We start from the raw sequence: 12,828 nt of genomic DNA, 5'->3' as shown, positions 1-12,828 counted from the left end.
GATTTGCATATGTTTTGTTTTTAAATTCGGTGTAATAAAATACTAGTATTTATTGAATTATTTGGCCGTTAAAAGTAAGCCGACGTAACACAGTAACTTAGTGCACCTAGAAGCTTCATTAAATATGTCATCGAAATTTGGTATTACATTATTACTACATTACCGATATTTATGTAAAAACTCTCTGGGCGTATGTGTCTGGGATGTATTAATAAATAAATAATATTAATACATCACCTCAGGAATTAATCGAGTTTAACGGGTCAAAAGTTCTGACAAGTGTGAAGTTCTTTGTTTGTAGTTAGGTACCTACTTATTCCTTTATTTGGTTTTATTCAGCCGTATAAAGGACATACGAAATGATAGAGCGCCAATCATCATATCTGAAATGAACTAGTTCTTACCAGGTTGACAGATGTATTTTTCCAAATCAATCATGTTTCTACCAAGTATTTATTTTGTATATTTATTGCTACTCTTAACATTCGAAGACATTGTAAAACTGTCAAAATGACGGTTGTCAAAACTGTTCGTGAATTAAAATTTCTTCCAAGTTGTCGGTGGTCGAGACAAAACCCTCCCTGATTCTCGACTGGCCCTCGATTCTCGACGAAGTCATTCCACTCGAACAACGAGTGGTTCGACACACTCGTTGTTCGAGTGGAATGACTTTTGACGATTGGCATATGTAAGTATGTACCTTCGACGAAACTCAATAATAAGAATGTCAACATGTACACACTTTCGATGGTGATTGCGAGTGGCCTTGATTCTTTAATCAATACCCAGGTATCTCAAATGTTATATTTATTTTGAAATATAGATGACTTATATAATTTGTTTACTATTAATATAGAATATTGATCGATAGACAGGTATTGAAATAATGATATATTAGAAACTATTTTTAATCTTGAGCAGCACAATGCTTTCGATTCCGTGAGTGATTTGATTATTATTTATATTCACGATTACAATGCAATATTTAATGAAAATAAATCACTTTGTTTACACCACTAATTAATCAAAATAATTGACTTGTTTCGTCAAGATAAACGCATATTAAAAATTAATAAATATAATTATAAACAAGTAAGTACCGGTAGACAAAAATATTACAATGAGCGGTGATTAATTAGTTTTTATAAAAAAATGTATATCATAATTTGCTTATAAAATAGGGAATGATTTTATTAATTTATTTTCAAAAACTTTTAAAAATTAGCACAACAGAATTGAGGAGTTACTAAGGTGTTTAAGTAACTAATAAAAAATTTATGATTGTGTATATAATTGTGAATGTAGGCATTAAATGTGAAAATAAATTTAATTGATGATACTTATGTAGACGTCAGAAAATAAAACAGTCTGAAAGAGTGCACTCGTCCGTTCAGGAACATTTCCGTGGCGCTGCAGTTTCCTGGTAGGCGGAATAGTTGCGATCATCATTATTGTTGGCGACTTTTAGCTTATGCTAGTGGAATCTACCCACATTTCTTATTTAACAGTATACAGCCATGTGCAGAATGCGTTGAACAGTTTTTTTTGGGAATTCGACAGTTTACATTTATTTCAGTTCAGTGTACATAAGTATTATATAGACAAAATAAAACCAATTATGGATTTCCTACTTGTGACTTTACCTCTATTGAGACAGAATATGAATTAAAAAAATTATAAAAAACAAAAGATTATATAAAACGAAAAATAGTTATAATATAATAATATTCTTTTAACGTTTGTGTTGCTAAAGCGAAAACGCCTTGACAGCACACTTACTCTAACGGATATCGCTCTTCTTTGTCTTTCCATATCCTCAATGTCTTTCAGGCGTCTGTAATAAAAATAATATGTCCCAAGTATTTTGCATCATGACTAACCATTTTCCTACTGTATACCTATACTGAGAGTGTCTGCATGAGTTCAATTTTACATATACTGTATCGAACATGAAAAATGATTTTATTGCATTTGCTTTGCCTGACAACCTAGAGGCTGGCCAATTCCTCCTGGTTACCGACTGAATTAGCCACTGATGCTGACAACCTAGAGGCTGGCCAATTCCTCCTGACTACCGACTGAATTAGCCACTGATGCTGACAACCTAGAGGCTGGCCAATTCCTCCTGACTACCGACTGAATTAGCCACTGATGCTGACAACCTAGAGGCTGGCCAATTCCTCCTGACTACCGACTGAATTAGCCACTGATGCTGACAACCTAGAGGCTAGCCAATTTCTCCTGGCTACCGACTGAATCAGCCACTGATGCTGAAAATTTGAGGCGTGCCAATGCTTCCTGGCTACCAATTGAACTGGCCACTGCTGCAGCAGTTGCCTGCGCCATTTGCTGTATCGTATGGCGCGATGATGCACAATATGCTCCAATCTGAAATTATCGCTGAAAGAATTACGACTGTCGCAGTTTCAATCTGTGTATTAAAACCCAGTTGTATTGAAATACATATAACTATTTCTTGTGAATTGGGTTGGCTGTAAGAAATAGGAACTACCTATAAGCTACACCCCTTTGTACGTTCTGTGTACCAGTACAATACATCTAATTAAAATGTGAATTTTAATTTGAATCGTCTTTCTTTTATGATGGTGTGGATAGAACACCTCACGGCGTTTTACTTAAATAATTACCCAGGTTGAGACTGATGTGTGCCGGTGCTTATTATTTACAGTATTTTCTTGCCATGTCCCGTACATTTACCATAACTGATTTGGACGTTATTTTTACTTTTAATTTTTTTAATTTACAAAAAATATTTTACATACCGTGATTTTATAAATATTTTTGGCAGGAATTTAAATTAATTATCTCACAGGTATTCTAAAAAATACTACCGTTAATGCCTCCAGGTAGCGATGGCTCCAAATATTCTTCAATATTATTCTGAGTTGTATCTCGAAAGACCTTGAGTATTTTATAACATTTAGATTCGAATCTACTAAGAAATAGCATCAAATTCAAAAGAAACTTTTGCATTCGAATCTGTTTTCAAGTTGATCGAACCGTTTTTACATTGATTTCCTGGGAGCGGCAAACAAGTGAATCAAAAATCAAGATAGATTAGTTCATTGCTACACACTTGATAATGATGTAGGTACTTATTACACTTAAGTGTTTATATTGTGTAAACTTCGGAAACTTCACTCGTTTTATTGGCCACCATGAATGTAAATTGTACCTACGTAATTTGTCTTCAATCATTAATTTATTGTCGGCTTTTCACAATATAAGCTAAGCTAAGATAGTGAGACTAATAAAATGCAGTTTTTTATGCATCTATGGATAAAATTATCAGTCTGGGTTTTGACTAAAAAACTTACAATGTAAAAATGATACAAAAACATTGCAGTATGTCTATATATATTTATATATTTTTTTAATTACGAACACACTTGAATACAATACAAATCTAAACGTGGGTAGATTTTGATTCCAAGTCCCAAAGACGCCATAAATTAAATAATTTTAAAATGCGTGAACTAATATTATTTTAACGAATAGATTTAGTCAGAAATGGTTTAAAACTTTTCTATGCATTCTTTTTTTATATTAATACCGCACAAGAGTCCCAACTGCTCCCTACAGACTGGAATCAGCGTGTTTATGGTATCCCCAATTGGTGTGTGTTGTAAGGTTGAAGGGAGTCGGGAAGAGGAACGTTGGTAAGTACCTACCTGGCAATTTATATCTTAATATAATAATAATATCTTTATTTAATAAATTTGCAATTATAAACATGTAAATAGATATAATACACAACGATTAGATAAAGTTGAGGATTCTCATAACCTACCTCACTAGGCTAGCGGCTAGCCTGTGTTGAGGCAGTCATTTTAATAATTAATTTAAAAACTTGTTAATGATGGCCAAGAACACCCTTGAAGGGTGAAAGCCAGAAATAATGTTAAAAAAAAAAAGTATACCTCCACTTATATTATAATTTAATATTTTTGTTCCATCAATAGTTTCAAATTAGTGTGAGGGCACCGGTAAAGGTCCTATTTTTACTTTTTATCCAAATTATAATGTCCTTTTTGAATTTTTTTTTGAGAATCACATTTTTTTATGTTCTCTTGAAGAGTATTGTACAATCTTGTTGCAATGTACCTAAAATTTCTTCGTCCAAAAGTAGTATGCATTACAGGAATTTCGAGTAAACCTTTGTTATTGCTTCGAGTACAGCGAGTATCTGGTCACCAAACAATGCTAAAACCATTTTAAGCTTAATTGAATTATGGTCTTTTACCAGGGCGATGCTGAGAGTATCATCCTCTACTACCTTGCCATTGTAATTCATATTCATGTTTATTCTACATAATATTTGCATAACCACTCGAACGATTTTTGACATACATAATATGGCAAGATTGCAAAACGTCTTGACCAATCGCTTTTTTTATTTATTTTTTTTATTTTATTTTATTTTATTTTTTATTTAACAATTTTTTTTAAATAAGACAATGTGTCCTTACTGGGGTACCCCGTTCTAAGGTCACATTGTACATGGTTATGTGTTTGAAATAGTATAAGTACATATGTTAAAATACTACATAGAAAATTAAAAAACAATATTTAGAGAAAAATAAAACATAATACAAGCTTTAGTCTTTGTTGGGTTGCAAAATTATATCTATATTCTTCCTTCTCTTATTCATAATCCATTTCTTAATGTTTCTTTTGAAGTCAGTTATTTTTTTAATGTTTTTTTTATTTCAAAAGGGAGGACATTAAATAATTTTATAGAATAATAGGTACTGCATATTTCTCTGTCCAAAAGTTGTTTTAGTTGTAGGTTGGTGTAACATATGTTGTAATGTGGATCTTGTGAGTCTGTCTGAGTTTGTCTGTATAAAGTTGTCCTGGTTTTTGAATGCGTGAATTAGTATATCTTTTGCGTATAATTGTTTTGGTGTCATTACATTCAGGGTTTTAAAAACATAAATTTGAATTTGTTGTTCTTTATCTAAAATGTTTCTTATTGTTTTGAAGAAATAGGTTAGTTTTTTTAAATTTGTTGCTCACATTTTCTATTTGGCTTGCCATAGTGTTGTGATAAATATATGGAACCCAAAAAAATATGGCATAAACGATGAAATGGGTGGATTCATTGGCTTTAAACCACAGTTAGCAGTTCATTTGTTTTTTATATTAATATTTTGAGGAATGATATTAATTAAATCGAATGACCAAATCTAAAATCTAACACACATCGCTCGAGTGAATGGTCACATTGTAAAGCAAGTTGATACTCATCCGCGAAAGATAGATGCAAAATTATCACCTTATTTTGTAGCGCGTTTTCAAGTTGATGCCAAAGTACCATCCCGACTCTTGTAGCGATCCTTTGATAAGAAAATGAAATAACGTAATATACATTACATTATTACATTATCTTACCAGTTAAGTATGGCGTGACTTACATTGCTGCATGCGTATTTACTTCACTTTCCTTTCTCCTTATAAAGGAAGAAGATCCGTCGGGGTGAAATAATCCGCACCCCTCGCAGAATAATACAATATGTATAATAAAATTGTTGAGTGGTCACCCAAGTCCATCAGGCTTTATTCCAAAAGCAACCCCCTTTGTTCTGCAGGGGTTGGAGGGTAATAGAACCAGCCCTAGTACGAGAATTCCCTCCGCCCTTCTGGCTTCTAGATAATAATAATATGAATTATAATCCAACGTGATTCTGGAATGCGTTCCAAAACTTTCAAATAGTATTCAAAACTTTTAAAATAGGTACCTTCCAATTTATTTTATACTAGCGCGGACCCGGAAAAATTGCGGGATGTTTTAATAAGGAACTTGAGTGAAAAATGTTAGGGCTTAAAAATCAAAAGAAATTTTATAAATATAAAGATCAATTATTTTACAAGCAATAATTATTTGCCTGAAACACTCATCCACATTGAAAAATCTCCTGATAAAAGATACATGGCTCCAACGGGACTCGAACCCGTGTCCCTTCGATTTCCGGTCGACAGCTCTGACCACTGAGCTATGGCGGCTTATCTCTTACCCGCGAAATAATTCAATATATACTAGTGTTTCATTCAACAATTACTGCTTGTTACATTTTTTTAATTATTTCGCGGATAAGAGATAAGCCGCCATAGCTCAGTGGTCAGAGCTGTCGACCGGAAATCGAAGGGACACGGGTTCGGGTCCCGTTGGCGTCATGTATCTTTTATCAGGAGATTTTTCAATGTGGATGAGTGTTTCAGGCGAATTATTATTGCTTGTAAAATAATTGTTACCCTTTGTGCTATGCATAAAAAATCTTGTCTTAAACATTAGTTTACCAAAAAAATAATAATTAATAAAGATCCATGTACCGGCCAACAGATGAATAATATACCTGAATAATAATTTAAATACTGAAGGAAATAAACTAAAAAACATATTTTCACGATTTTGTTCTTATGCCATTCACTGTATATTTTAGTAACAATATTATAAATTTCAATGTTTTATGTGTTATGTATAAGATAAATTGTGAAAATACATTTTCTAAAACAAAATGGATATCTATCTGTTATCACACATTTCATTGCCAGCGATTTTAAGTCTCATGTACAATGGAACTGCTTGAAGAATATGTTCAGAATCGATTGCGCTAAGTATTGCTTTAAAATATACTTTTATTTTATTTTATATATGCAGCTTCTCTGACGGTTTTGGAATAAATTATCTACGATTTTTCGAAGTAAAATTTTTCTCAATGTCAGCAGTCCAATGACTAAAGAAAATTTTGTTTTTCTTTATTCATATAATGCATGCATGTTTTATTTGCAGAAATTATGGAAAAGTCGGTGATTTGTAATCAAGTCATAAAAAAATATTTTGAGGCTCACGTTGTTAACGCTGGCTAAACCTTGTGATGCGATACCTCAAAATAATGTATTACGGAATTTTACATCTTAAAAAGGCCTTCAGAAAATGTCTATCAATGTGGTATTTGTCTATCTCCTAAAGATAACACCCAGCAACACCGGATAAACGTCAGCTAGTGACTCATAAAAACTATAATTCAACACACCTTTAAAGTGTGTTGAGTTATCACGGAACCTTTTGAGATATATACCTATTAGTAGATACCGGAACGTTTTGAGATATATACCTACCAGTAGGTACCGGAACCTTTTGAGATATATACTTATCAGTAGGCACCGGATAGGTACCAAAAAACTTAAATTCATGTGGAAATGTACAAAAGTATTTTTAATTCATATGAAAATATATCATCAAAGAGATGTACATATAATTGTCACCCTTAAAAAAAATCGTATTTTTTTCATAATAGTTGTTTATTGTCAGCAGCGGTATGAGAAAAAATAGAACGAAACTCTCAAAAATTCAAATGCACCCACCGTAATCATATATCCAATAAGATAATAAAATGAAGAGGGATTTTCTCGAGGGGGGATGATAATATCTCAGCTAGATCTAGAAGAGGGGGGAGGGCTTCGCGTCGTCTAGGAACGTAAAACTTGATAAACCCCATCCAGCCACCATTCTTAACCAACAAAGAAAATGGAGAGCTTAGTAGGTATTCATGGTAGCAAAAAAGTACCGGCCCTGAGCCAATTGGCACCTGGAGTTGGTTGGATTTGGTGCCTTTTAAAGTACCTACCTATTTGTTATCTTCAATAATATTATTATATCATGATATTTTTTATTTACATTTTTTTATTCAATAATTATAATACATGGGAGTTATTTACAGGTTATGTTAAAAAAAGAGATAGTCTTGTCTACCGGTTCTACCTTGACATTGTCTTAATTAATAAGAATGCGGAGTAGAATTGTACATATTATATTCATAGAATAGTTGAAAAAAAATTAAATGTACTTCGTCAACACAGTAGAAGACAAGTAATCAGAGTAATAATTTCGGATTAATTTTTTAGAATGTGTAATCAATTTAAAATAATAATTAATTAATGATTTTTTTTGAAGTGAAACTTCTTTACGCGCGTCATGCAATTTCGAGGACCGGAGTAAAACCGACTCATGACCGAAACGAAAATGCGGGTACCCCCACCACCGATTAAAGTTCATTTGATCTAGTCAAAGTTTTGAAGTAACATATAAATGCTTCTTAGCTCATCCCGACAACTGGCGTTGGTGGTGTAATGGTCAGCATAGTTGCCTTCCAAGCAGTTGATCCGAGTTCGATTCTCGGCCATCGCACATTATTTTTTTGTTTTTAACGCCTTTTTCATTCAATATCTTATTTTTTAGTAGGTCAGAACATTTTTTAAAAGAAAATAATATTGCAAAATAATAAAAACACTTATCTCACTGTGATAAAACATTACTCCGCTAGAGCGCGCTTTGCGTTATTGTGTTGGATTAAAATTATTATCTAATCCGTATATTATGATAATTGTATTACATTTATTTAATTAATTTATTTATTTTGATAATATGTAATAATTTACAGAAAAAAAAATTAAAACTATCTCCCTCTGATAAAATATCCGTTCGCTAGAGCGCACTACGCGATCTTGTGTGGGATTCTATTTCTGTACATTGTACATTATTTTTAAAAATATATTATATTTTGGGTGTGATGTAGGTAACATTATAAAACATAACAAGCTCTCATATTTTCAGAACCTACATAATATAATCAATTTATGCGGCTTTGCTTACAGTTGGTGCTCAGCGTGGTTGGCTTTCAATCAGTTAAGCGAGGTTCGATTCTCGGCTGTGGCATTTTTGAAGTGAAACCTTGTTGAGGTGGGGGAGCCGCTCACGAACGTTCTCTCTCTTCTCTTCTTTCCTCTCTCTCAGACACCAGCGAACTGCGCCACGCCAAGCATCAGCTGAAACTAGAAGTTTCACTTCTGTCTTGCGTAGGCTTGACACACCCACTTTTTTTTTTTGATTTTATGGATTCTTTCGTAATCCTCTAACTAGCTAGGGCTTATAACAATACCCTTCATGTTTCTAGCTGACTAGTACTGCGGCTCATTTGGCCTTATTACTATTACCATCTGATGGTTGTATTTACTTGACTGATTTTATATTACATTAATGAGTTTTATGAGGAAAAATTCTTAACTGATTTTGTTTCCTGGAAGGCTGGTATGGGTAAGTACCGCGCCGCGCGCCGCCTCGGGAATCATTCATTAGATAACCAAGACCTCTGCCATTGGTTACCCCAAACAATAAAAACCTCGCGGACGCTGTATTAGTGTCTCATCGGCTCCTCGGCTTCTTGACTGCTCCAACTGCGCCTGCACAGTGTCGGCCCTGCCCTGGCTCATGGGGTGAGGTTTGTCCAGGTTTAGGTAACGGATGCATCTGCCCACCAAGAGGTCGGTTGAGGTAGACCCTTTGAACCTTAATTTTTAATTTGAATTTTGAATTAATAACCTTTATTCAATAAAACGGGGTATTCATGTATCTAACTATTGTTCTAATCGTCGCCGCCTTTTCGTTATTCGGCACAGCATAGTTATATGCGTCTACGAATGTGTATTTGTGTGCTGTATGACTGGATGAACCTTTGAAGAATGACTTTTAAATTGCGTTAACTTTTAATGCTCAAGAAAAATATTTTCCACCCCTACTGTTATTTTTTGAATTAGCGGAGCCAACGATTGCAATGTTGTGTGTCAAGATGTACCTACTTGTTTTAAGCCTCTACCGGAGAAGATGTGAACTACAATAACAGTCATGTACATATTACGTTATGTTACCCGGCGTTATTTTATAACGGATTTTTATATCTGTCAATAGATGGCAGTGCAAACGAAACAAATTTAAAATATTTTATTATTATTTTGTAATGATAAATAAATAATATTTCCATGTTTTCAAACGTAGTCTTAAATAGTCAGTACTGTAGGTAACTGGACAAATCAGAATAGGAAAATAGCAACAATCAGAACACTTTTGAAAAGTTATAAAGTGATGGAAAAAAGCTAGGTTAGGTTAGGTTAGATTTTTTTAGGCTGTTTTTTTCATCGGTTTGATTAGATATCATTTTTAAAAAGTGTTTCATTATTTTGAATTGTCGCGAAACTCATCAATACATAATTTGAAATATTTTATTGGCTTTTCAAATAAATAAATTTCTGCCTATCGGTCTCAATATTATATTTTGCCACCCACAAATAAATAAATGATTCACTTGAAAAAAAAAAACAAAATAATTAAATTCACTGGTCCTTTAGAAAAACCTCATTGAAACCATTTCCATGCTCCCTATGAAATTTTTCACCAATCAAAACGAGATAGCTTTAAAATGATTGGTCGACTAAACAAAGGTGGCGTAAATGGTTTTACACAGTTCATGTTCATGCTCATTGCTCAGTTTTCACTAGAGGTGGGTCTTGTGAGTACTTTTCGTTTCTGGGTACAGTGAGTACAGGTACAAAATACTTTCAAGTATTTTATACGTACTTTAAGTATCTGGGGACTGGGGACTGAGGACGGAGAGTGACGGGGACCTGAGGCGTGCTGAACACTGAGCAGGGAAGTTGAGGGGTAGGGATGGGAGTAACAGGTAGGAACAACATTACTTATAGATGTTCAAAATAAGTAGTTTTTCAATGATTTATTATTTTTATACTTTCGTAGTGTAAGGTTCATAATATAATATAATAAAGTAGGTAATAGGCACCACCTTTGGGGTAATTTTAAGTAAATAATTCCATTCAATATTTATATTGTATATAAATTTATGGTATTCTACAATTTAGGAATACGGGACTAGTTTTTCTCGTAGATATTTTAAATAAAAAGTAAAATTTATTTTTACTTGAAAAAAATACAAAATAAAGTTTTCGAAACAGCCTGTAGCGAGTTAAACGTATTCAGCAGATTATACGAATGAACTGAAACTTCATCAAAATTACGCGAACTACCGTAGGCTGAATACTCATTACTCTCCTTTTTTCTTCGCACACCTTTCTAATAGGACCGAGTGAAAAGGCATCAGTATTTTACAGTGCGACGCATCACATCAACCAACAAAATATACCTTTCTCTTTCCCCCTTTCGTGGAGTGAAGAGTGTCAGAATACTTCTATTCCACTCCACTGAATAAATACTGTAGGCAAAAATACTTCTTTGTCCGTTTTCCCAATGCTACTTTCCAACAGGCCAGAGAGAGAGAAGTCAGTAGCATTTTAAAATACGAAGTACTTCAAGGCCTGTGATGTTTACAAATACTTAGGAACCAGGTATTTTGGAGATTACAAAGTACGGAATGAAAATACCTGGTACTTTTACTGGGTACGATAAATATGCCTCTCTAGTTCCACGTCACTCGAAGTATGACTCGAAGTTCGCAGCGCAGTTCTGATTAGATAGTTGATTTATGGTTCTGATTCCGACCATAAATAAACCACTCAATAAACTGTTTTTATAAACCCAATAATAATATTATTGAATATATAAAAAATAAAAATAATAAAATGGAGTTCTACAAATTAAACTTAATAACAATAAATAAACCACTCACGTTCCGAGTTCCTCAGTAGGGTTTATTTATGCTCAGTAGCAGTAGCAGTTCTCAGTAGAGGTGGGTCCTATGAGTACTTTTCGTTACTGGGTACAATGAGTACAGGTACAAAAAAATACCGGTGACAAAATACGCAAAAGTATTTAATACCGACCTGAGGATTGATTCAGAATTCTAATGAACTCGCAAAGTCGAATATACCCATCAAAAATACCTACTGCATACAAAAAATCGCTATCATAAATACCTACTAAAAATACGCATCAAAAATACCCTTCAAAAATACCCATCAAAAATACCCATCGAAAATACCTATCAAAAATACCTACTGAAAATACCCATCAAAAATACCTATTAAAAATACTTGTCAAAAATACCTGGTAAAAGTACCTATTAAAAATATTTAGTCCCCGTATAAAATACTCATGAGTATTTTGGAACCAAGTATTTTAGAGATCTGTCACAAGTACAAAGTATCGCATTGAAATACCCGGTACTTTTACTGGGTACGATAAATACGCCTCACCTTCTCATCTATAGTCAGTGTTGCCAATTCAGCTCCTTTAGAGCTAGATCTGGCTCTAAATCGACGTCGTCAGCTCCAAAAAAAGTCATTTAGCTTCTTAGCTCGTTTTTCAGATTTTTCAGCTCTTATTCACGTGAAATAATATTAAAAAAAATTATATTTGCAATAATATTCCAAAATAACGAGGACTTCCCAAAAAAGGAGATTCCCCGAACTCCTGCACAAGTAAACAGTTACTAAAAATAGCGCTGTTTACACGCACACTTCGGAGCGACCGAGTCCCGCGACACTTTAGGCCGCCGCGCAAGTCTCACAGTGAACTGCGCTGTAAACCTATCGATCAAATCAGCTCTTTCGCAGTTTCGGTACTTGCTCTGCCGTGGTCAAACGGAGAAGTGGAACGAGTTTTTAGCCAGTTAAATATAGTCAAAAATAAAACTAGAAATAGACTTGGAAATGACATGGTTAATTCGATTTTAACAATTCGATCGGGGCTCAGGCGACACAACAAATGTTGCGAGGATTATGAACTTCCCCCAGAAGTTCAAAAAAAATTGGAACAATGGCTGTATATGAAAAAAATCCTGATGAAGCCGGTCCTAGCAGTGCGATGGTACAGGAACTGGAACCGGATGACTGCTTAGATTTTTTAGAGGACTAGTCGCTGCCTAACAAAAAAAAAATTATAAAAAAAACAATAAAAATATCCTGAAGACTTCGATATTATCAAAAATAATTGTGTTTTGAAAATTATAAAAACAAACAAGTGTATTGTTGAGTGTTTGTTATGAGTTGTTCAAAAGC

The sequence above is a fragment of the Hesperophylax consimilis genome, chromosome 3 (assembly GCF_061612785.1).
Source record: "Hesperophylax consimilis isolate HC1 chromosome 3, BYU_Hcon_1.0, whole genome shotgun sequence".
Taxonomy (NCBI): Eukaryota; Metazoa; Arthropoda; class Insecta; order Trichoptera; family Limnephilidae; genus Hesperophylax; species Hesperophylax consimilis.
This window is presented reverse-complemented; position numbering follows the sequence as displayed.